Genomic DNA, 27,542 nt, shown 5'->3' with positions numbered 1-27,542 from the left:
CATTTGTTTTGATCTAATCATGATTTTATTCATATGGCTCATTTCTTTCCTATTTAGATGCCCTTTTTAAATTAATAATACAGGCTATTTTTTTAATAATTCCATTCAAAACACAAATATGAAATACAGAAATTTAGTAAAAGCAATTCTTCAGGAAATGATTTACTTTAAGGAGGGATAGTTAAGGGTTTGATGGTGACATTAAAGGAATAAATTACAAAGTACAATGCTTTTCTCAGCATAAAGTGAAGTAGAAATTTGATATTTTCTGGTAATTTTGATATATATAGGTAGAAAAATCATTCTTTGAAATGTGTAAATCTCATATTGGTAGAAATACTTACAAATTTCACTCAGTGAGATTCATTGTACTTGAAATTATTCTTTTAATCTCACTTCACTGGTTATAAATATTATTCTAGAGATAATTTCATAGAAGGGTTTTCAGAATATAAATGCTTATGGTACTGTAAGTCATGTTAAAGTCACAACTGTGGCACTATATATGTGATCTATATACATATATAATTATGATAATTATTAGATAAATAAATTATAATAAAATTAAATAGATACTAATTAAATATATATATAATTGGACATGTTACATTAACTAATATGTGTTGAATTATACACATACATGAAATTTATAAAGCAAATAGGTTGTTAATAAATCTAAAAGCCATTTTTAAATGCTTTTACCTTTATCTCATTACATTATCATTTTATTTTGCCAGTTTCTCTTGTGTGAAATGCTGACTTCTATGACCTTAGAAACCCTACAGACTTTCTGTTTATCTTATCACTGTTCATTGTCCCCTTTTGTGAAACCATAGACACTTCTATTCTATCTCTGACAGTGTTACTCATTCTGTCTCCATTACTTTGGTAGCATCTCCTCTACACTCCCTGACCTGTTGTGTCCTAACAGTGCAAGCATTTCCTTCTTTCCTTTCACACAATTTACCTTTCACTCAACATTCCTATCATCAGTCTTAAATTGGTAACTGCCAACTTCCCCTTTATCTGGAATAGAGGAGAGTAAACTTTTTCTGAAAAAGGGCCAGATAGTAGAAAATGTAGGCTTTGCAAGATATTCAGTCATAACTATTCAACCCTTCTGGTGCAGCACAAAAGCAGCCATAGAAAATATATGAACAAAGAGCATGGCTGTGTTCCTATCAGTTTTTCATGGACAATGGAATTTCAATTATATGCAACTTCCACTTGTAATGACAATTATGGGCTGTACTGTGCCCCTCCATTAACATGTTGAAATCCTAACTCCCAATACCTCAGAATGTGACTACATTTGGAAATTAAATCTTTAAAGATATTTTAATGAGGTCAATATATCAGGCCCTATTCCATTATGACTAATGCTCTTAAAAGAAATGAAACTTTGTGTTTGTTTTTATTTAGAAGAAGAAATTTGAACAAATGGCTATAGAAGGAAGACTATGGCTGCAGGGAAAATACAGTCTAAAATCCCAGGAGAGATGCCTCAGAAGAAATCAACCCTGCCAGAACCTTGCAGAAGCCTTAGACTTCTAGCCTCCATCATGTTTCTCCATGAGAAAAAAAATTAATAAGTTTTCTGTGGTACTTTGTTAAGGCAGGCATAGAAAAGTAATACAATATATTGTTACTATTTTGGGGTTTTTTTCAGTATCTTAAGAAAAGAGTCTAAAACCTAAGTTTCTGAACATCATATACATTGTTTTTCATGAGGTCTTTCTTCATCAGGATTTACAAAAACAGGTGATGAACCAGAGCGGGCTTATTAACCCTGGTTTGCTGATCACTAATCTAGAGGTTTTTTAAGCATCATTTTATAAAGCACTTATTCTGCATCTTTACGTCCTCACATTCCTCAAACTCAACCTGTATCAGGTAATTTGATCATAATTTGGCTTATACATTTTCTTCTTTTGTATTCCCTGCCTTGTTTAGTAGAATCAACACCCACTCAGTCACCCAAACTATAACCTGTAGTTATCCTAGATTTCTCCTTTTTCTTCCTTTTGTACATCTAACAAGGGATCATTTCTTGCTGATTTTACCTCTTAATATGTGTTTGTCTTTGACATCTGTCATTTTTACCAATTGTAATATTGAGCACATTTATCTTGATCTTTCATTTTACTGTCCACATTACAGACAGCTATTTTCTAAAATCTAAATCTATGTATACTGCTCTTCTTAAAACCTTTTAAAGCTTCTCTGACTTCTCTGAAGTCTAAAAACTTAAGTTTCTGAACATCACATACATTGTTTTCCATGAGGTCTTACTTCATCAAATTCATTCTTTCATGGATTCCCCTTTCAATATCAGTTCAAATGAAATATGAAATACTTGAGCAGTAAGAGACACAGACCTACCTACCTCTCTGACCTTATTTATACTTTTCTTTTTGCAAACTTTTGTTTCATATAATGGACATTTGTTCCTTGATGAGGTGAACATTTTTCACCTTTAATTCTTATACAAAGCTTAGCAAAAGGTATGTTCTTTATGAATGTGTTAACTAGTAAACTATGATCAAAAGGGCTAGGGGAGTGATAATAATGGGATGCTGAAGCATGTGTGTTTCAGCATTTAAATTTATGCACACAAAATATTTGCTCACTGGCCCAGTCAACAGCGGTGTTATGGATGTCTGACTTTTGGATCTGGGTTAAAGAACAATTAGACTCCAAAATGTGTGAGCTTGGCACTCCACTAATTTAGGAAACATTTGTGTGCTCCCTGTGCATTTCCTGTATACTTTCTCTTCTGTGGCTTTGTTTAAGCCACATGGCCAAACCAGGAATGCACTGTCTTGTGTTCCCAATTAACCAAGCTCTGCATGTCCTTCAAGTCTCCCTTCACAGCTGTCTTCCTTCAGGGATACAAAAACCTGTTCCCCACATACCAGGATTTACTTGCTAGTCCCTTCTCCCTTGTAATATTTAGAACCCTATGATTTAGCACTCACTTTTTAAATATCCTTCTGATTTTGATACCTGTCTTCCTTTGCGTTTTAAAATACTTTATTAATGGTCACTTAGCATATAGCTCAGTTCCAAATACCAGGTAGGCAAGTGAAGAAGCCAGGAAAGAAAGAGTTCTTTTTTTTTTGGATCTCTCTTATAGAACCAAGAGTCTACTTTATAAAGCACACATGAGTTTTAACATTTTAGTTATTTGAAAGTTTTGAGAATATGGAAGATAGTGTACCTCTTTTCACAGGAAAAAAATCAATGTATATACACACATTCACTTTCACACATACTTTTTGCATTAATTTTAAAAACTCAACAGCCCATATTTACCAGACTGTAAGTTCCTTTCTATACAGAAAATGTGTTATATTTTTCAATATTCTTAGCACAATACCTAGATGTTCAATAAATTTTGCCTGACATAAATAAAATAGAATTCAAGTCTTTACTAGACTGCATTTCCTATATTGGTATTCCACACAGTACTTAGCCAGTGTCTTGGCTATAATAGTAATTTAATAAATATTTGTTGAATCGAATTGAATTCTGCTTTCTTTGTATCTCAGAGAAACACCAATTACAATGATATAGGTAGATGGGGCTAAATAAATATTTAGAATGACTCTTTCAACACTTAATCTTATTGTTTTAACATTCTACAGACTTGAATCTACTAAGTTAAGTATATTAGTGTTAATAGATACACTCTTTTAGTCTTTTTTCATGAAGTACTTAAATTTAAAGCATTTAGGTATAAAGAAACAAAGTGAAATTCATTCTTCCTTTTATAAATGTCAGTATATTCTATTTTGAGAACAATGTGAATAAGGACCAGGTTTGAGAATTCTAAAATAAAGCATTTTTACCAGTGAAGGGAAAGTATGAGGCGCCTTTTTCTTCCACAATCAACCCAAATGCCTCACTACTTAAAACAGATTCTCTTCTGCTTGAGTAGCAATCCTGTTCTTAGCAGTTTTTGGAATAATGAACAATCTTCATAATGACAGAAGTTTGAGCCTTAAAAATAAAATAATTAAAAAAAGAGAAGGGAGAGCTGACTGAATGGAACATCACCAAATTTTTATTTTCAATGGCATTTGTAGCTGCTAGAAGTGACATAATTTGTGTCACTCTAGGAACTTGAGGTAACCAAACATAAATTGTAATTGACCAAATTAAAGTTAGAAGAATTGTAATTAGTTCATTAAATAAATGATGTGGAGAATTTCCCAACTTAGCGGTGAGACACAAGACAGCTGAACATCTATTCAATAGAAAACAAGATGAAAGGGAATAAAACCAGAATATAAACCTAACTTTCCCTTCAAATAAAATAAAGATAAGACAATGGAAAGAAACATTTACAAAGGAAGACTCAATTAGCAAGAAAGGGGAAAAGGAGAGAAATCCAAGTGGGATTCTCTGGAAATGAAAGAACATGATGAGAGTGTGGATCATAATCTATAAATAGCCTTTTATTTTATAAATCCTTCATGTGAGACATTGATTACATGGTGAACTTCCCTTGTCCTTCTATATACTGTCTTGTGACACATACCTTTTAAGGCAATCTGCAGTAGTAGTAAGCACAAAGAACTAGGTCTGAAAATGATTGTAGCTTCTCTTTTTCAGAAACCAAGAAGAAAATTGATGAGAGAATCTGGGAACAATCCACAAATTGTCAGTCGAGCACAGGAGAGATAAGTCTTAGTAGGCTATGAAATAATTCAGAGAAAGAGTATGCTCTCTTCTTCTAACTTACAATGTGAGGGGCAATTTTAATTATCATCTTATAATGAACCTTCCTCCAAATAACACTTTCCCTGTCATTTTTCTCGACATGCCAGGTGCTATGTTCTGTTTGTTTCTTCTAATCCTTTGTTCCAATTTTCTTTTTTCAAATTATTTATTTATTCATTCATTCATTCATTCAAGCACTGTGTACAGTCTGAAGTATGGGAGGGTGAGAGAATTCACCAGAGCCAGAGCAGGGAACAGAACATGATGACTGACGAAATGCACTGCTGAGGGGAGCAGCGGGCGCGGCAGGAGAGGTCTGCATGCCATGTGGGACCGTCTCTGGCTGCCGGGGATCGAACCAGTGCTGCAGAGGCTGCAGGCAGCTTTGCAGCCCAGTGCTCAACTGCTGCTCCACCAGGGGATGCCCTGTTCTGATTTTCAATTCTGGAAGATGCTAGTGGAAGGGGACTGAAGATGGAAAGGCAGAGGGTGAGAGGGCAAAATTCTACAATTAATTCCTCAAATTATTTCATTATATTAGCATAGATCCTGTCCTATAATATTTCCAAGTATATTTAAATTTGAATTGAAAAAGTGGTCTTAAAATCCTTTATGAAACACGATGTTTCCATCCTTGTTTTTTAAAGCATGGCAAAGAATTGGCAAACATAACTATCACAATAATTGGCACTTCCCTAGCATATTCTTTATTATTGGCCACTAAATTTTTTTTCTTAGAAAAAATCCTATCTTTGAAGAGGAATTGAAATATTAATGTGTTGTTTACAGCTGCATTCTCAACCTTCTCTTCAGAGCTGGTAAGGCGCACTAGAGCAGCTAAGGAAAAAATTATCATTGTGGTTTGATGGGCGTGGTCAATAGATCTTCCCTCCTGTCAGGCTATTTTCAAGACATGCAAAAATCTGTACCATCTTTTTTTAGGAACATAAATATTATCACATCATTTTGCAGTCATTTATCTTGAGAATCACTGTATTCTTAACATTCATTTCCTTCCAGCCAAAAAATTACATAAAGTTTTGTTTGTAGTACTTTCATTAAAAAATAAATGTGCTGTATTTTAAAAATTAAAACAATATAATGATACTCCCCCACTGGCATTTCACTGTAAATCTCTTTGTGGTTTCACTGAACTTTTCAAAATGCTCATGGAAACAATGATTCAATGGAATAAAGTAATGCATGCCAATAAGGGGGTTGTATTTCTCCAAGGACTATCTTTCCTCTTCTTCAGAATAAAATACATTCATTCTGAGTCATTTTCTAGATTTTATTTCCTAGTTTTCATTGTCTATACTTCTTTTGTTGACTATAAAAATGTTGTTTTATTTATTTCCATTATTGGCATTTTTACCATATTTCATATGTGCTCTCTGTGGAACCTTATTTTTTACTGTAATTTAAAATATTTTCTTTGTGGATGGAGGACAATGTGGGGAGGGGATCCAGTGGTCAGTGGTAAAGAATTATGGGTGCTTTGGTGATAGGTGTGGTATGGAGAAATACATCTAAAGAGGTATTAACTTACTCTTCTAAATCTATATACAGTTTATAAACCAAAGTTACCTCAATTAATGAAAGATTTCTTTCCACAGCAGCTCCAAAATATACACCTCCAGCCCAACACTCACTCTTCAGCTTTAATACCATAGAACAATATGTTCTGAAGGTACGTATTTTTCAATATGTTCTGAAAGAAGGTCTTTATTCCCTGATAAACCAATGCTCACCAATTCATCCTCACAGATTCCATCTTTCAGTTACATATCACAATTAACTTAGGCCTTATTTTTTAACATCTTCCTCTTTTTCACAATTTCCTTTCATCCAATGATTCATCAATTTCTGGTTATTTTTGTTACTATGTCTCTCAAAGTAATTCTATCATTGCTATTACCACTGTTAGGTTCAACTACAAAGTCAGCCATTTCTTGCCTACACTATTATAGGCACATCCTAAATACTTTCTGTGATTCTAATCTAATCTGTATATGCTTCCATAATTTTAAATCTAAAATAAGTATATGATAATCTTATTCCTTCAACAAAGTCTTCTGATAATCCTTTCAATTTCTTTATAAATCTAGTTTTTGCCTAGCTATTTTCCTCACTCTTACTACTTATTGCCTGCTTAACTATGCTGGGCATAGCTCTCTATCAAATAAAATACCTGGTGTTTTTTTTTTTTTTTAACAATTCATATCAACATCTCTAGCTTGCTTTGTTTAAATGAAGCACAATATATTTTAGTAGTCCTCGACTCATACATCTTTCGGACCCTCCCGTCAGAAATATATATGTCTTCACACTGTGTGATTATATCCTAAAGTATACTTTCAGTCCAAGTCTACTGGGTGGACACAAAGAGAGGTAGATGATATACACACATGAAGAGAGTTGCACTAGAGAAAAGAAACCCTGAGATTATTAAATTTGGACCTTTTAAAATGAATAAAATGGTATCTGTACTTTGCCTTGGAGGGAGACATTATCTTTTATGGCCATTAAAAGTATGCTTGCCTTTTGCTCTGGAGAGAGACAGTATATACCAAGATTGTGAAAGCTTGATCTTTACCCTAGATGGAAACATGTTCCTTCCTCAGAGAACATGAAAGTATTTTCTTCACCACCAAAAAATCTGTAGAGAGCTAGAGCTATATCTTTACCTTTATCCCAATTACCCCCCTTTAATACAAAAGGTCAGGTAAAACATAACAAAATTCATAAGGGCTGAATAGACACTTCGCCAAAGAATACATAAATGAATAATAGGCACATGAATAAATGCTCATTTATTATTATGGAAATGCAAATAGAAACTACAATGAGATATTATCCCCCACCTGTAATAATGGCCTATGTAAAAAAGAACAGAAACAAGTGTTGGAGAGTGTGTGGAGAAAAGAAAACCCCATACATTTTTGGTGAGAATGTAAACAGGTATGTTAAAACTCAATCTATGATTTGATCCAGCAATTCAACTCTTAGGTATATACCCAAATAATACAAAAACATTTATTTGACAATTAGTTCATTGTAGCACAACTTACGATAAGATATAGAAACAATTTAAGTGCTCAACAATGGATGATTGTATAAAAAAGATGTGGTGGGTCAACACAATGGAACACTGCTCAGTTATAAAAAATGATGTGCTCTTGCCATTTGTGACAACATGGATGGAACTGAAGGTGAAAGTTATTATGCTAAGTGGAATGAGCCAGACAAACATGGGGTTATTTCATTCCCATGGAATATGAAGAAACAAAGCAAAGGAACCAAGAAAACCAAACCAAACAAACTCTTAGAATTTCATTGTAGAACTGAGGTTATCAGAGGTGAAAGATGAAGGGGTTAAAATGACTGCACTAGAGGGTTGCAGGTACTTTGACGGTGAGCATGGTATGTTAACATACATTTGAAGAAGTGTGCACCTGTAGTCCTAAAACAAATAAAGTGGTAAACCAATATTGCCTCAATTAAAAAAAAAAGGTGAAAGAGGAAATTGGACATTTTTATAAAACTTACAGAAACCCATTATTGCATTTCCCTTTCTAACATATTATAAAGGGCTCTCTAAATAGTTCACTCAACCAAAAGTTATTATCTTATGTCCTAGAATCATATCAATCCAATAAGATGAGAACATTACAGCAGAATTCATTAAGCCCCTTTTTGGCTGGGTTGCCACCAGGAGGGTATATGAAGCAGGCCATCCTGGGTTACATTTCAGGACAAAAAAATTTATCATGTTCAGGAATAGTTCAGAATCTTAAACTTTCAAAATAGGTCTATATTACCCCTCACACTTTTGTCAGTTTCCAGGAAGTAGCCAAGGGGTAATGAGCCATTTCTATAGAAAGCCATAAACAGTGACCAAACTTTTTTATTATTTGAACTAGGATGAGATAAATTAAAGTCAGAAAGTTTTGAAGTCAGTGTTTCATGAGACTGTTCTGATATTCAACAACGCCATTCAGATGATTGTGAATGGTAAGGAACAGAGATCATTAAAATCCTTGACTATCAACTCCTGTTTCCTGATTGTCATGACAAGAGACATATGACTGTCAAACTACAAAAGAACATGAAAGTTCAAAGATACACTTATTAATTATTAAGTCTAGCTAATTGGACTGGAACAGCAATACAGTAATCTGAAAAAAGTCAATGGCTTAAGGTATCACTGATAATCCTGAAAGAGAATCAAAGGTCAAACGTAGCCAATAGGCCATGAAGAGGCCTACATTCTGTCAGATTATAAATTACTAAATGGAAGACCAAAGATCTAGACCATTGGCAATAACCAATCAACAAAACTCTAACAAGTTTCATTAAGGATAGTAATGGCTTGTTATGAGAACACTCTTGAACTTAGCTAGTAAGACAAGCAACCATAGTCATTCTTGGTTCCACACAGTTGTTACAGAGGTTAAAGAGAACATAGCCACTCAGTGGACATGAAAGGGTTTTTGCTAAACTAGACCATCAATTAGGCCTGGACATTTAGGAAAAACTCTGTGAACTGAGGGTCACATTCACACAGCAGCTTTTCTTCAGGTTGCACAGATGGTGGAGGGTGTTGGGAAGTATTATATGAACCCTAATAGCACTTCTCCAGATGAAGCTCTTCCTGATCTGAGTAATCTCCCTGAGCTTGATGAATATTCACAATACAAGCATGTGAAACATTAATCTCAATTATATTCAGCAAATAAAGTCACACAAGTACATTGAATTTAATCACATGATTTCACCTACAAGATCACTTTAACTTTCTTTTCCCACTGCAAGTCTTGTCCACACCCCATCAGTTGATTTTGGGTGTTTTGATCATCCCATAGGACTGTATAGGATAGCAACTTCCTGTCTGTATGCAACAAAACTATAAAAATAAAACTCATTTACCTTCTCCAAAGTTCCCCAGATTCTTAAGATGGCTATGTAAGGACTTCTGCTCCCTTTGGGTACAAGGGGATTTTAGCTTTTACCCCTAAATATCTTTCCTTTTTTTTTTTTTAAAGATTTATTTATTACACCACCCAAAGAAGTGATAGTGAAGGCAAAGATAAACAGCTGGGACTACATCAAATTAAAGAGCTTCTGCACAGCAAAAGAGACAATAACAAAAACAAGAGAAATCCCACTGAGTGGGAGAACATTTTTGCACACAACACTAATGATAAAGGACTAATCACAAAAATCTACAAAGAGCTGATGAGACTCAACAAAAACAAAGAAAATAAGCCAGTCAAAAAATGGGCAGAAGAGGACCTCCCCGGTGGTGCAGCAGTTGAGCGCTGGGTTGCGAAGCTGCCCATGGCTTCTGCAGCGCCGGTTCAATTCCCGGCTGCTCCTCGGCCACTGGAGGAGGGTCCCGCATGGCGGTCAGACCTCTCCTGCCGCCCGCTGCTCCCCTCAGCAGTGTACGTCAGTCCTTCTGCCTGCTCTGCTCCCCGCTCTGGCTCTGGTGAATTCTCTCACCCTCCCGTGCTTCTGACTGTACCCAGTGCTTCTATAAATAAATAAATCTTAAAAAAAAAATGGGCAGAAGAGCTAAAAAGAAACTTCTCTGAAGAGGAAATACAAATGGCAAACAGGAATATGAAAAAACGTTCAACATCACTTGCAATCAGAGAAATGCAAATCAAAACTACCATGAGATACCATCTCACACCAGTGAGAATGGCACATATTAAAAAAACTAGCAACAACAAATGTTGGCGAGGATGTGGAGAAAAAGGAACTCTCCTGCACTGCTGCTGGGAGTGTAAACTGGTCCAACCACTATGGAGAGCTGTGTGGAGGTTCCTCAATCTGCTATAGAGCTTCCATATGATCCAGCAATTCCACTCCTAGGTATTTACCCAAAGGACACAGAAACATCAATTCCAAAGAGCACCTGCACCCCTATGTTTATAGCAGCACTGTTTACAATAGCTAAGCTTTGGAAACAACCCAAATGCCCAAAAATAGATGACTGGATCAAGAAGATGTGGTACATATACACCATGGAATATTACTCAACAATCAAAAAAGGTAAACTCATGCAATTTGCAGCAACATGGATGGAGCTGGAAGGGATCATGCTCAGCAAAATAAACCAAAAAGAAAAAGAAAAATACCAGATGGTCTCACTCATAGCAGGAATCTAGAAAACCTAAATAAGGACCAGGAGAAAGAATAACAATAAGAAAGAAAAAATCAAAATCAACAAACAACTATGAACCAGAGATACACTATGGGGGGGGGGCAGAGAAAGGAGGGATTGGGGTCAAAATAAGGGGGTTGCAATTGTATGGGGAATATAAAAATAAAATTAAAAAAAAAGATTGATTTATTTATGCATACAAGAACTGGGGTACAGGCCAGAGGCATGGGGTGGGGGGTAAAATGGTTCACCAGAGACAGGGAGGGGAACAGAACAGGCAGATTGACGGAAATACACTGCTGAGGGGAGCAGTGGGTGAGTCAGGAGAGGTCTTCTGCGCCATGTGGGTTGCTCCCTGGCCGGGGATTGAACTCGTGCTGCAGTGGCTGCTGATAGCTTCATAGGTTGCATCTAAACCCTTGTGCCACCAGGGAGGCCCTATCTTTCTTTTTGAAGCAGTTAAAGTAAGGTTAGAAGAAGGAAAGAGGGAACAGGAGGTCTGGAGGGTAAGAACAGATGTATGCTGTTAAGTAAGGCACATTTTAGGTTTCCAGAAAAATGGTAGCTGTTAATGGCTCAACCAAACAAAATGCCAGTTATTGATCCAGGTAAGAGCTATATTAGGTTGCAGGTCTTCATCATAAATATTTCAATTTTGAGGGCTCTTTTATTCAGCACAGAGATATGGCTTTGAGACTGGCTCTTGGGTTTAGGTTTGAACACTTTGACTGACTTGGGTTTGACTTACACAGTGGTCATTTGCTTTTTTTTTTTTTTAAGGAATCTACCTTCATCTGCATCATTTGCTACTCATTTGTCAAAATAGAATATTAGGTCCATACTCAGTTCAACATAAAGGCTAGAGGAGTTCTCCATGATGTCAGGACTAGGTTAGTTTCTTATCCTCCAGTGAGTGAACTCCACTGGCATTTTTAATCCAATAAGGGCCGTAACAGTCCAAAGTCTAGTTAATGCTTCATTTGTGGTTTCTCAAGGGAGTTCACATCTCTCTTAGAGAAATCTTCCTTAAAGAGCTAACATCCCTTGAAACATCATGATCCACTGAATAAATAAATAAATAAATAAAGCCTTTGTGAGATTTTCCTGTTATCTCTGAATGGATTGAAGTTAGTTATATAGAATGCATGAGGGCCTGAACCATGAGGCAGCCCAACGACTGCCATTCTTAGAAAAGAACAAATGTCTCACTCTCACCTCTCAAGTAAACCAACCAACATTCTAAAATTTACCTTGGTTCTGCTCATACTATTGATAAATTTTCCTTGTTTCATCCAAGTGTACATTCTTTAGTTATTATCTGAGATGTGTTGAAAACTTCTGTCTGGTCAGGAAGACTCATAACCTTAGTTACTTTTTACAATGGGGCAAACATTAAACTGACTGCCATTTAGTCAAGGAACTCTTCCCCTCTACAACAGAAGATGAGTTAACATCAGTCAGGGCATTATTCATGCATCTGTGAACCTGTTGCTGTTTCTAAGACTATAAACAACTTACAGTTTCCTCATTAATTGGTAATAAAACAGAGGACCATTTATTGCAGGTTGGCCATGCAATTTGATCACATTTTTCAACTTATTCCCTTTGCCTTTCCTCAAAAATTGCTAATTTCTCTGAGGTTCTACTTTTTTTCTTTTCCAGAAAGCATGTCTTTGTCAGCATCCTATATTCATCACTTAACTGTCAAAGATTGTGAAGGGTCTGAGGTTTTACTCTACTTGGGAGCTAACAAGGTAACCACAGTTTGCAGTAGACATGAGAGTTGAAATACCTCATTATTCATAGAAGAGAAAACAGTCAGCACATATTGTAGGGAGTCTCTAAGCCCAAGTTTTCAGTGGATGAACCTAAGATGGCTAGACGGCCATTACCAAGGAGTGAGTTGAGGTCCAGAAGAAAGGCTGCACTCTGAATGTGGGAACCCAAAATGTTTATAATGGGTAGTAAGTATACTTGATTGCCCCCAAAGGAAAACATTATCTTTATTATACTGGACAGTAAGCTAACTACCCTCTTCTTTTGGAAGGAGATACCATATCTATATTTCAAGGCTATTTCCTATGCAAACATCCTTCAAAAGATAGTCTGGAACAAGGGCTGTGCTCCCCTAGACACTCAGAAACATGAAAGACCTATGGGGATTTCCTCTCACCAATTTCCTCCCCACACATTTCTCCACAACCCAGGAGCTAAGTGAATTCTGAATGTTTAGATAAAACCCACCTCACCATGGCTCACATTGTACTTAGATCATAAACATTTTCTTTCAAAAGTCCTTCTGTGACATAAGTTAGTCTAAAAAGCAAGGCATTCAAAGCGAAATTATATTGCACATGAATCCCTTTTCACTCTCTAGTTTCCCTACTTCCCTTTCTAATTCTCCTCTTACACTTTTCATAGGAAATATTTCTTCTTGATAGATTATATCCTAAATTTTAAATGCTGTTTTAATAAATGAAATATATTTAAATTAACTTTATTAAACATTGTACTCAGAATGTTTAAATATGAAAAAAATCTACTTTAATTTGGACAACAGTTTAAAAACCTAGAAAAACATAGGCTGTACTCAAATAAAGATGGAGGTGATATTGTTAAAGTTATGAGCAAATGAAGATTTATACTCTGTGCTAAGATTTAGTAGTTGCTATTTCCCCTCTCAAATTCGAGAATTGCATTATAAAATGAAGTTGAAGAGTAAGGAATCTGCCTCATATTTCATTTAGTTGATTAAGTTTTTACTCAGGAGATAGGATTTCAATTCAATAACTCTAAGATATGTTGTTTCAGCCCCTTACCTTAATAGCTTCAGTCAGGTTCTATATAAGATGTTTATACAAAGAGATGATGGAAAACCAGGATTGGGGTATAAGATTAGAGTCAATGTTAGGATATCTGTATCTATAGTTCAAATTAATTCATTCCAATGGGATGCACTTAAGCTACTTCTAGCTCAGTCACAGGAAAACTAAAGTCTGGAATTTATGCACATAACCAGCAATGCTTGATCATAAAAAACATTCTTTATAAAACAAAGAATTGAGAGCATGTTTCCTCTCATCTCCTACAAGTATATTGTATTATACCAATAGAGAATTTTAAAAATTCCTTACTTGTTAATATCAACCCTTGTCTGTTGTCAAACTACCTACAAGTAGGTTGCCGATTTTTAGAGTAAAAAGAATTTAGAATCATCTTTGTTGCAGTTTCCTTTTAATAAAGTGCAACCACCTCTGAGATGTATAATTGACTTTAGAAATACTTGAATAATATTTCTTTAATGATGAGAAGTCTCAGCATTTACTGACAGTGAGATGGAAGGAATTACATTTTACACCAAAAGTTGCTTTCTTTACAAGCAGCTAATGTGAAAAGCAAGGCTATGACATGTCCTTTCAGATACAAGGACATGTCATACCATTTGCTTCCAATTTTAATTGTTCCGGTGAGCAACAATTTCCCAGCTCCCTGTCAAAGAAGGAAAATTCAGTTCTTGGTAAATTCAGTTCTTGTGTATAAATCCCTCAGAAGACAAGGTCTTCTGTTTTCATTTAGAGACCACAGGATCATCACAGGGTTTACCTTGGTCTCATGGAGAAAACTATTTAAACTCATGTCTAGATTGTACAGGTGATCCCATCTGTCAGTCTGTTGAGACCCTTTCTGCTGTCTCTTGCCCTAATTTTTCTCGATTTTTAGGGCGTCTTCTGGCAAGAGAGATGTAGTCAAGAAATCCAGGAAATAGCATTATCAACTTGTGATGCTTTCTCACCTGGCTTTCTGCAAAGCTCTAATAACAAGAAAAGTTGGTATTGACCTATTAATAATTAATAGCACCCAGTGCAAATGAAGCACTTCTGTCATAGGGCTTCATGAGTAAGGTCACAGTACAATAGGGGTTGCAGGTTTTGTAAGCATGAGTGGTATTTGCATATGTCAGAACAGACTGTGCATGCTAACAGCACAAACACTTCACATCTGCTTCTGTTTACTCCCATGCTAACACCCCAAAGTACAGGAGTCCTGTGTTAATTGCTCAGTTACATACTGACTGTTGATGTGTTCTCCACAGAGCTTTTCATAAGTGCACTGTTGCAAATAAACTGCTAATGACTGCTTATTCCAGCCACCCTTTTAAGGAAATCTACAACACACACAGATTAATGATTCCTCTATTTAGCAGTGTGTCTTGTGACTAGGTTTGCATAGAAGCAGTATCAATTAAGTAGCAATTATCTGCAAAGTGGAAAAAAAGAGGGAAGATATAAATAAGTAATGAGCATGATGCTAAAATCTCTGAGAACAACTAGAATTGAACACTGAGGCAAGGGCACCGACTAGTGAACATTTTCCCCCATATTTTCTTATACCTTAAATCCATTGAGGCCCCATGAAATCCAGAACAAACACAAATATGTAAGTTTCTTAAGTGATTTTTTAATATTTGATTTTCAAAGGGACCACTATTCTGAAAAAGCAAACAAATGTTTGCAACTATACACCATTAACATGACAGTTTACAAAGAAAAAGATTTGTCCCATAAATGTTTATTTTTTAAAAGGACTTTTAAAAAAAGTATCAGATTTTCTTTTTCTTAGTAACTAAGGTTAGCACAGAGTCCCAATTTTCCCTTCTATTTTTATCAAGCAACAGCAATTTTCAGTACCTCATAAGACTTATCTGAAACACTCCATTATGTGACTATAAAATAAAAAACTAAAAGAGGTTCTGAGAATATGCGTAGTGTCCAAATTGGTAGGGTTGGTAACAAATTTCTAAGATCTATCTTTGTTTGTTTAATACCCACATAGGTCCTTTCAGGCTCAAGCCACCCTCAGGAGACTCTCAGAGATTCAGATACCATGACATCTCTGCAGGGCAAAGGACTGTTGGAATCATTTGGCTTTGGTTCTTGTCAACCAACACTTTTCAGTCTTACAGCCTTTCACCAACAACAATAGATTGCATAGAAAGGAAATTAGAGCAAATAGCCAAATATTTTAAGGTTTCTCCACAGAATCTAGAGCCCAGTAAGTCCTCTAATAGCTTGTTTTCTTAAGGATGAATGATTATGATAGGTTAAAAGTTTTTTTTTTCCTTTTTTGCCTGTAGCAATCATTATTTTCCTAATCCCAAATGAAGACATATGACTTGACAGCAATGTATAAAGACAATTAGAAATATGAATTGCATTTGACTTGAATACATTTGGGATACTTCAACAAAGAGAACCAATAAAAAATAAACTTAAAGAACAAGGAAGTCTACTTCCTTGCATTACTCCAGTCCAAAGTGGGCTGTTCCAGGGACTGCGGGGTCATGGCAGTATACCATTCTGATTTTCTTTCAGAAAACCTGCTATAAGACTAATTGCTGCACCTTCAGATCTGCCAAGATATTCATGTTGAGACGATAGACCCTTGCTACTCCCAACGAATGATTAAATATGCCAGTGGCATCAAAGCCAGGTCATTTCTGCCCAATGAAGGACTGTGTTCCATGTTGGCTTGGCTGAGACTTCTCAGAGATACTCTGCAGTCTGGAGCTCACCTTTATCCAACTACCTTCTTTTCTGCTCTCCTTTCACAGGTGTCAGAACTGGAATGCAGTCCAAAGACTCTTCAGAAATCTTCTCCCTTTCCCCTTTACCTTCCTCAAATATTCCCTTCCCACCCCTCATAGTTGCTATAGATTCAGACTTGTTTAGGTACATTATTTTCTTGCAACTGAAAAGTCTTTATATAACTGCAGGTACCCGATCCCCTTATCTTAAATCCTTTGCATCAAATGTGTTTCTGAAATCAGAATTTGGTGTTTCTAGCTTATATATTAACCTCATTTAAAGAATTCCACAGTTATTAACAGTGAAAACACAAATATGCACATAAAGTTTGATAAATAAAAGCTATGCATGATCACACATAAATATTGGTCACTTTTGCCAACAAATATGTCTACATAAGGTTGGGAATTTTCTTGAAATAAATTACTAAAATAATAATATTTTGGTTTTCAGGGCTTTCTGGATTTCATTTAGAATTGTAAATCAGGGATAACCTGATTTACCTGAACCTATTCATCTTTTTCACTGTTAATAGCTAAATTTACTCTTTGACTCATAATTTCCCCCTTCTTTTATTACTGATCTACTAGATCCAAATTCAACGGTCCTCAAGCTTCAATATCAACAACAATCTCTTGAAGACCTTTATCAACTCTCAATTTTTAATTCAGCGGGACTAGTGTAAGGTCCAGGAACCTGCATTTTTAACAAACAGGGAAGCCATTACTACTACTTGTGACTCTGATACTGAAAGTCCTGGGATTTACAATTTGAAACCACTGTTCTGGATTGTGAGCTCACTTTTCATTGTGGTAAAGTACTAATATTCTCAATTCCAGGACTAATATGGATTTTGAAGCTCTTTGTTTTTTAAACATAGAAACAGTTACCTAGCTTAATTCTCTTGTTCTGAGTTTGAGTACTTTTTCAGATAGGTCATATAGCCATTCGCTTCCCAGTGTGATATTAACTTCACCAATAACTCCTCAAAGATGTTTATCTGGGAATGATAGGAGTTAGCTTATTGAACTGAAATAGAGTTGAATAGTGTCCACTTAACTTTGAGTATCTGTCTCACCAGAGTATCAACTTTGAGCTTACAGAATTGTACAAGGAATCCAAAATTTCCATTATAGTTGGAGATTTAGGTAGGAAAACTATAGATAAACTGATGGGTAAATGAATCCACAATAGGTACGTAGGACAAAATGAATGTATAAATGGCATGAAATGAATTTGTAATTGTACTCTCAACTCAATACTACTTTCAGCTTTTTCACTTGCAGGGCCAATTTTATTTTGCTTGGTAAAAAAGTTGTATTTCTAAAGTTACATTCCCTTTTGAAATATTTTTTCTGATTTCTATTTTAAGCTGAGTGCTTCCTGACACTGCGGACTAATCACAGACTAGAAGGGGTTATGTTAAGAGAAGCAGTAAAGGAAAACAATGTTTATAAAAGGTTCTTGTTAGGTATTTGGTTAATAAGTTTTCTGAAAATGTTTACTCCCTTTTGTAGGAATTTAAAGTTCTCTGCTAATGACAACTTGAATGGTCATTAATACTAATATTAACACTAATATTAATAAGGGGAACATGAGCTAAATTAAGTTCAAAAGCATCCTTAAGAACTATATATGGTTGCAGTTATTTTTATAGGCTCAAGATTATCAAACTATAAAATATTTTGCAAGAGTTAACTGGAATTAGAGGTGGAACATATCCCTGGAGAAACAACTTTAAGAAAAATGTTATTAAAAAAAAAACCTGTTCATTTTTATATTAAAATAAACAGAGGCACTATGGTATAGTATCAAAATTTGGGTGCTTTAACTAGTAAAACACAAGGCTGTGAAGATATATCATAAATAAAAATGCCTCTTTGGACTCAGACCTCATACCCTATAGAGGTCTGTCTTCTTTCTCAGTGACTCAGGGTAAGCTAGTGAAAATGTTTAGAAAACACTGCTGCTGATTGTGATGTGTATGGTTAGGTATTTCCTGTAAAGAGCATAAACGTGCCTACTTTGTTATTCTAGTGCCTGCCCTCAAATTCTCCATCTCAATTGCAATATATGGAGTTGAAAGTTATATGAAAATTGTGTGTTTTAGTTGTGCTACCAAGGATATGCAACCGGATGTTAAAATGGAACTATTTCTGACTGTTTTGGCTAAAGCCCCAAGACAACATTTGCCAACTATTCCACATTCTAAAGTTAGACCACCTAAGTAGGATTTAGAAATGGAGGAAATAGAGACGGTAACAACCTAAAGCAGGCCAACTAGGGCTGATGAGAAGTTCTAACTTTAGATGAAGTTTGATCTTACATGGATGGGACATTTTAATTGTCAAAATGAGACTTTCTTTTGTGAGTAGAACAGATCAGAGAGTTTTTTATTACTTATGAGTTACCAAAAAGTCATAGGATTTCCTCTTAATTTCATCTGAGTAGCAGAAAAAAATAATCCCACAAAGTGGGCTAGAATGAGATGGGGAGAAAGGGTAAGGTGGGAGTGAGTCAAGTGCTTTTATTTTTTAATTGTATACCTGAGACTGACATGCATCAGGAAGAAAGAAACCATATGAAGGAACATGTAGAGGGTGTAGCAGTTCTTTTCCATTTTGTTTGCTTTTAAGTGGCTGTGATGCTTATGCATATGAACCCTATCCATCAAAAGAAGACTTTTCCTTCTACTTGACAACACATTCTCTGCTTACCTATGCTGAATGTCTTGAACTTGATCCCCACTCACTGATGTTCTTGGTGTTCATTCAATCCATATTTTACTTGCTTTAAACATTGGGATGACACTATGTATCATCTAAAGGGCTTATATTCTCCCATTTGATGCTGCTGGGATGAATTTCTGATTCCATGGGGAGTGTCACACAATTTCCAGAAGTACCTGAGGCTAAAAACAAAAAAGAAAATTATAATGCAGAAAAATGATAAATAATCGTTATAACTTTCAAAAAAGTATTTAACACATGGTTTATTTGGAAAATCCACTATTAAATGGGTAAAGTTGGAACATTAAACATGAACAGAAGGGGTTAAGGTATCTAAAGGAAACTAGTGTGTTGGGAAGATGCAGGTATAAGAGCGCTTTACTAAGGGACTTCATCTTGAGGGAAATGTGAAGTCAATCAATTTCAGTTTTAAGCAAGCAAGAGAGAGAACAGTTGATCAGAGTTTTAGAAGAATTCATCTTATACATAATAACAAATGAAGGAGGAGGTGGGGGAATTTACAAATAGAAAAAACATAACCAGATTCCTAATGGCAGAGGAAGAGAGAGGAGAGGAAGAACAAGAGATATTTTAGAGGTACTCAGGCAAAGAGAGGGAGGGAGGGATAGCAAAAAAAGAAAAGGAAGGGTTGGGGAGGCATGACAAGAAGCGAGATAGGAAATCATAATACAGTTAATGATAATTTACTTGGAAGTTTGGAATCTAGGTATATTAAACAGAGAAACATCTCCCTCCTCTGCCCTCAAGAGATTCCATCCTAAACCCTGGAACCTGTGAAGATGTTACCTTTTTTGGCATAAAGATTTTGTTCATTAAGGATTTCGTAAATAAGTATTTTAAAATGGTGAGATTATCCTGCATTATCCAGGTAGGTTCACTGTAATCACAGTTTAGTTAAAGTTTTTTTTTTCTGACAGTTTTAACATTTTGGTCTGGTTTTATTGACACTGTCTTGGAAATTTTTTTTTTTTTTTGTATTCTTGCTCTTTGTGTATCATCTTAAAAACAGAATTCCAAATATTACATAAAAAATAAAGACCAGGGTAAATAATAAAATATGTTCATCTCTTTGATCGAGCTTTTAACATGGGCCTGGTACAGTGGTATCCGAAGAGTTTACCTGGGAGGTGGAAGGAAGTAAAAAATATATAAAATTAAAAAATAATAATTAAAAATAAATAATTAAATGTTAGTTCACGGGAAAAAAAAAGCCAAGAGAAGCAGGATTTTCCAAGAGCAGTTTAAGTGACAATCGAACCATGAATGGACACTTGGAAGAAAACCTGGCAAAATAAATGCCAATGGTATCTGGCAGAAGCTGAACAGCAACCCAGGAGACATTGGCAAATTCCTCCTGTGGCAATTATTTAAGTCATGAGGTACAGTTTTATCAGCTGTCATACAATAATAGCTGATCACATGAAGCTGTTAAGTGGACAAGAGAGGGGCACACATTTTTGTAGAGTGCCAAAGAGGAAGTATCTGAAAATTCCACAAACCTGTTACTAGAAGAGGTCATATTGGGGAATAGGATGATTATATTAATAATGACGGTAACAATGTGGCAAGTAAAATTTTAAGGGCCTCCCCGGTGGCACAGTGGTTGAGTGCTGGGTGGCGAAGCTGCCCGCAACCTCTGCAGCACCAGTTTCATCCCCGGCCGCCAGGCGAGGGTCCCACATGGCGCACAGACCTCTCCTGTCACCTGCTGCTCCCCTCAGCAGTGTACTTCCTCAGTCTGCCTGTACTCTTCTCCACTCTGGCTCTGGTGAATTCTCTCACCCTCCCACACTTCTGACTGTACCCAGTGCTTGTATAAATAAATAAATCTTTTAAAAATAATAAAATTTTAAAATTCCTGGGCCTCCTTGGTGGCAGGAGTTAAGCACCGCACTGTGAAGCTATCCACAGCTTCTGCAGCATGAGTTTGATCCCCCTGCCAGCCAGGGAGCAATACACATGGCACAGCAGACCTCTCCTGTCTCACCTGCTGCTCCCCTCAGCAGTGTACCTCAGTCAATCTGCCTGTTCTGTTCCCCACTCTGTCTCTGGTGAATCCTCTCACCCCCCGCACCTCTGGCCTGTACCCCAGTTCTTATATGCATAAACAAATAAATCTTTTAAAAAATGAATAAAAATTTAAAATTTCTTTTGTATATCAAAAGACTTGATTAATATTACACATATATTATGTAATCCTTATAGACTAGCTATACAGTAGTTTCCATTTTCATTATGTCCACCCAATTTATAGAGCTTGGGCTTCAAAAATCATAGTGAACAGGCCAAGATCACATGACTATAAATAAAAGACCCAAGTCTGCTGTCTCATGATTAAGAGGTGAACTATCATATTTTATCTAGGAGCTCAGTACCAGTAATACCTCTCATTAGCACATTACTTCTCCCATTTGTTTTCATGCAGGCTTACGTAGGCTGGAAATTGAGAGTTCTCTCTAATGGTCTGTAAACACCAGGCTTAATAAAAGCAAAATTCCTAAATATATTTGGAACTATAGTGTAAGAAAGTGTTTATAATTTTTCATAAAAGCTATCACAGCCATTTTAGAACTCAATAAATTATTAGACAAAATGAAAACAAGTCATCACTGTTTGGATTTACATGCTTGTACGTGTTCCATGCAAGTTATGAAGTGCAAAATATTTGAAAAGAATGACACTTGTATCTTACAGAGAAAAGCAATTGGACATAACTTAGAAAATAGCTTTGGCCTCTTTCATTTCACCTCATAATCACTTACGACCCTGAAATGACACTAAGCCTTCATATATAAACTGATTTTCTCTGGTGTCTGATTGCAAGCTGTAGGCTTTCATTATGAATATGGCATTGAATATATCATTTCTTATCATCATCTGTCAAGAAAAAAAAGCAAAGTAAGGATTAAGGAGTTCCTTAATGGATTGGCTTAACATTGATGATATTTTTACTATCTCATATTTTCTGGGTACAACATTATACATACCACAAAGGTGTTGCCACAGACCCTGAAGAATAAATGTGATAGAACTGAGAAAAATTCTGAGCAGTGATAGGGAACTTAACACTGATTGCAATATAAGTAGCACTTAAAGTTAAAAATCAACAAAATCACTTTAGCTGTAACCTAACAAACAGTAGGATGCCTTTTTGTCTTTTTATTTTACATCAAAATAATGTATCACATTTTGTTTTTTTAAGATTTATTGATTTATGCATACAAGAACTGGGGTACAGGCCAGAGGTGTGGGAGTTGAGAGGATTCACCAGAGACAGAGTGGGGAACAGAACAGGCAGATTGACTGAAATATACTGCTGAGGGTTGCAGCAGGTGAGACAGAATAGGTCTGTGCACCATGTGGGTAGCTCCCTGGCAGGAGATCGAACTTGTGCGTCAGTGGCTGCGGATAGATTCATAGGTTGAATCTTAACCCCTTGCGCCACCAGTGAGGCCCCTGTATCACATTTTCTTTATCCATTCATCCACTGATGGACACATAGGTTGTATCTTTATCTTGACTATTATAAAGAATGCTACAATGAAAATGGGGGCTGGTATCTTTTCAAATCATTGTTTTTGTTTTCTTCAGATACACCCAAAAGTAGAATAGATCATATGGTAGTTCTATTCTTAATATTTTAGAAACAGTGATACTATTTTCCATAGGCTGCACCTATTTACAGTCTCATCAACGATACACAAGGTTTTTTGTTTTTTTGTTGTTGTTGTTGTTCCATGGTCTCACCAAAACTCATTTCTTTCTTTTGTTTTTTAAATAACAACCACTCTAACAGGTATGAACTGATATCTTATTGTGGTTTTGGTTCTGATGATTAGTCACCTAGGGCATCTTTCCCTGTGCTTTTGGCCATTGGTATGCCTTCTTTGCAAAATGTCTATTCAGGGGAGGCCCAAGTCTAATCTATTTTAAGTTAATTTTTTTGTCTTACCACTTGCTCTCTACAACAGATTGTATGACACAGGACAAATCATCCACTCTTGGTTTTAAATTTCTTGTTGCTAAAACTGCAGCAGCTAGGTTTGTTTTTTATTTCCATGTCTTCCACCATCCTATAATTTCCCCTTCATTTCCCAATTTGCAAAGCCGAAATTGGTTTTAAAAAGAGATAAATGGATAAAGAGAAAATAGAGTAAATATGCAGCTTTTCAAGGAAAAAGTCTATTGGTTAAAGTAAAAAATATTTCATATAAAATATATAAAAAAGATATTTGCTTCTAATTTTTTAAAAATAAATGGCTTCCCTTGTTTAACTGTTACTTTTTTATAGTATAATATTCTTGAGTTCTTCTTTGGGTATAATTTTATTTATTTTAAAATATCATGCTGATTGTTCTATTTTGTTTCTTCATGCGTATTTTCAGATTTTGGGTTTTATTGCCCCATTGTTCACAGTGTTACTGTTTCTCAAATATTTGTCCTCTGTGATTATTGATCATGAACTCAAAGTTTGCAAGAGATATTTCCCACTACATTGTCCACTGCAACTTACGTTTGCTTTAAATTTTTGGTAGATGCCCATTATCTGGTTAAGAAATTTGTTATCTAGCCTTAGCTTGGTAGAGAGTTTTTTATTGTAAATTGGTTTAATTCATCTATCATCTCCAAACTTAGAAGCTGTTTTGAATACCATTTTTTTTTCCTGTTCTTTCTATCTAGTCAGATACCTTATTATAATTTTTGTGTTTTCAAGCTCCTTTAAATGCAGGAGGCTTCAAACTGTGAGATGTTTTCAGGACACTCAGTCCCAATTACTCTCCTTGTGCTGATTTAAAGGTACTCTCCTATTCCCATGTGAGTGTTAATAGCTCATTCCCCCTTGCTTCAGGGCTATGTCATGTCTGATACCCCTGTGCTCTGTCATGGTATCAGCATATACTCAAAGTTACAGCTTCGGGTTAGGTACTAAGGAATTTCCCTTTCTTTTATTGTCCTTTTCCTTTCTATTTTAAAGCTTGGTGGTGATTTATGCATTTTTGTTTTATTTTGTCTTCTACGTCTATGTATGTTGCTAGAAAGCATTTTAAGATAATCATATCACAAAAACATTTTATGTGCATTCTTTACACACCATGCATACTATGAGTCTGTTTGTAGAACAATAATGCAATTTAGGCATCTGATACATATTTTTCAAGTTGTCAACCAGCAAGTGTGCAGTTTATACAGCTACCAGTAGTGACTGAGAACACTTGTTTCTCCAGAGACATGATCAATTTTGAAGGTTGTATAAAATTCAACCAAGTGAAGAGGAAAAACCCTTTCCAAACAGAGGGAACAGTGGGTAAAAATGTAAAGAAATAGCCAAAATATGCATTTGTGGAGTTATAACAAGTTCACAAAGACATAGTGGAAAGATCGTGGATTCACACACTGTAAAGGATTAAAATTCCTTGTTCTGCTATTTCCTTACCCACATCCTAGGAAGGTGGGTAAATTAAATAATATCCTAGACCCAATTTTCATCTCCTATTAAATGATATCATCTACTTTTTAGGTTTCCAAGGAGTATCAAATAAAATGTCAGTAATATACCTAGTTAGTGATCACTGAATTTCAAGTTATAAATCATATTATCATTCCTAGAACAACAAATCCATAACAACACAGATTTGAGGGACATGATAAAAAATAATTCCATTTTAGGTCAGAATAATAACAAAGCAGTTTTAGATTTATCTTCTGGATTACGTAGGATTAGTAGATTTGATTTGCTTCTGCAATGTTAAAATAGTCATGAATTTCTGGGCTAGACAAACTTGGTAGTTAATAATATGTTATCAATTATATACATTTATAGATTTGATTTGCTAATATTTGCTTCATATTTTTAACATATATCCATAAGAGACAATGACTATCATTTTATTCTTCTTATAAGGTATTTTCTTAAATTTAGAATAGAGGATGTTGGGAGGTGTCTAATACTTTCAGTTTCAACAAGTGTTTATTTAGAATTGGTAATATATTTTCCTTAAACTTTTGTTAGACTTCACCAGTAAAATCAGCTGGACCTTGCATTTTCTCTATGTAAAGGCTTTTAACTAAAATTAAATTTCTTAAAAAGATATAAGGCTATTTAGGTTATATATTTCCTTCTGAATGAGTTTTGATCATTTCTTTCTTTTAAGGAATTAATTTCAACTAAGTTGTCCAAAATAATGGCACAAAGATATTTATAGTAATTTATTTTTACCTTCCAAATATTTATAGGTTCTGTTGTCATTTCTGTTATTAGAATATTTTACAAACAGGTAAATACAGGCTAAACTGGTTGCTGAGGTTGTTCAAGTCTTCTATATCATACTGATTTCTTTTTTATTTGTTATATCAATATTAAGAGTGTAGTATTAAAGTCTTTGTCCTTATTTGTATGTTTGTTCATATCTCCTTGCAGCTATCCATTTTTTACCCCCATCAAAATTTTAGATTCTGTATTTGAAACATAAATGTTTAAGACTGTTTTATGTTTTTGATGAATTTCCCTTTTACCAATATGACTACCTCTTAAAATTACTTTGTCTAATATTAACTATTTTTTCTTAAACTAAGTTAACATTTTTCATATTTTAGGATATTTTTCATATTTTTATTTTTTAATCTGTTATATCTTTATATTTGAAGCAAATTTTCAGAAAGGCTGCCGATTATTGAGTTTTGCTTTTTAATTCAAGCTAAGAGTTTCTGAACACTGGTGAGTAATTTTCATTTCATCTCATTACTGATCAGGTTTAAATCTGTTATCTTGTTATTTGCTTGCTTTGTTATTTGCTTGCATCTGTTCTTTGCTATTTTTCTGCTTTTTCTGTGTTATTTTAAATTACAGACTATTTTTTCATGACCACATTTTACCTCCTTTAATATCTTTGTGTTACTTTTTGTGATTGCATTAGAGGTAATAGTGTATATCTTTAAATTATTATAGAGTACCTATAAGTAATATTATACTAGTTCACATATAATATAGGAACACTTTAACTGTATACTTCCATTTATTTTATGGTCTGCTTTAGCTGTCATACATTTTATTTTTACTATTTAAATGTACCATGGGCTCATGCTATCAGGGAAAGCATCACAGAGCAAATAAACCCTGGGGGAAAAAAATCACAAGTTTGCTAGGCAAAAAAATTAAGGCAGTGGATAGGCAAAGAGAACAATTAATATAAGAAGACAAGAAGGATAAAATGAGAGAAATTCTGAGTGTTTCAGTCAATCTCAAGTTTTGGATCCAGACGACAGAGAACAAAGAAGAGATCTGAGGGGCAGACAGATGATCAGCCAGGAAAGGCAAATATTAGACGTAATACCAAGTACAAAATGTGACAAGAGAAGGAAATAAGTGTAAGAGATATTTAAAAGATAATACTCACAGAACTTAATGATGTAAGAGATAAGAAAAAGGGCAATGTCTGAGGAATTCTAGGTTTCTGGCATAAACAAGTCAATGGATCATTCAAAAGAGTCATCAGGTTCTATAATAAGATGATAATTTTAATTTTAGATATCGTGACCTTGATGTGTCTATAGACTATCTGGGTCACACATTGAGTGAATATATATTTTAATTTGGAGCTTAGTAGAGAAGAATGCACAGGAGAAACAGAAATATTACTGGTAAATATGCTGTTATCCAAAGTCATGGGTGAGAGAATTGATGGGAGTAGCATGAGGGAATGTATAGGATGAAAAGATAGGAGAATGTGTAGAGTGAGAAGAGGATGGCAAAATGAGAAGAAAAGCAAGAAATACAGAAAAAAGAAAAATGAAGAAGTAAGAAAATATGGTATTTCTAAAGGCAAGAAGACATCTCTCTTCCCTTGACCATACCACAATTTAAACTGTCCCTCTGGGGGACTCCCTGGTGGCGCAAGGGGTTAAGACGCAGCACTATGAAGCTAGCGATAGCTACCACAGCATGAGTTCAATCCCCGAGTCAGGGAAGTAACCCACATGGTGCAGCAGACCTTTCCTGTCTCACCCACTGCTCCCCTCAGCAGAATTTAAGTACATGTGCCTGTTCTGCTCCCCACTCTGTCTCTGGTGAATCCTCTCACCCCCCACACCTCTGGCCTGTACCCTAGTTCTTATGTGCATAAATAAATAAATCTTAAAAAAAAACAGAAGTTATACATTATTTTTATGTAAAAGAAAAAGACAAAAAGGCATCCTACTGTTTGTTAGGTTACAGCTAAAGTGATTTGTATGCACCCCAGCTCTCATATGCATAAATAAATTTTTAAAAAATATAATAATAAATTGTCCCTCTGAATGAAAATATACAACCAC

The 27,542-nt window shown here is 35.2% G+C and overlaps 1 protein-coding gene across 1 annotated transcript in view; it reads right to left on the bottom strand.

Moving 5' to 3' along the window:
- FOXP2 (forkhead box P2) overlaps positions 1-27,542 on the bottom strand; it is a 1,127,785-nt gene that overhangs the window by 642,847 nt on the left and 457,396 nt on the right. Inside the window, exon 11 of the mRNA XM_054692568.1 lies at positions 19,200-19,393. The gene's annotated coding sequence lies outside the window, so the exon portion shown is untranslated. The remainder of the gene's footprint in view (positions 1-19,199; positions 19,394-27,542) is intronic.

The sequence above is a fragment of the Talpa occidentalis genome, unplaced genomic scaffold (genome assembly GCF_014898055.3).
Source record: "Talpa occidentalis isolate TD23 unplaced genomic scaffold, MPIMG_talOcc4v2.1, whole genome shotgun sequence".
NCBI classification, from domain to species: domain Eukaryota; kingdom Metazoa; phylum Chordata; class Mammalia; order Eulipotyphla; family Talpidae; genus Talpa; species Talpa occidentalis.
This window is presented reverse-complemented; position numbering and strand designations above follow the sequence as displayed.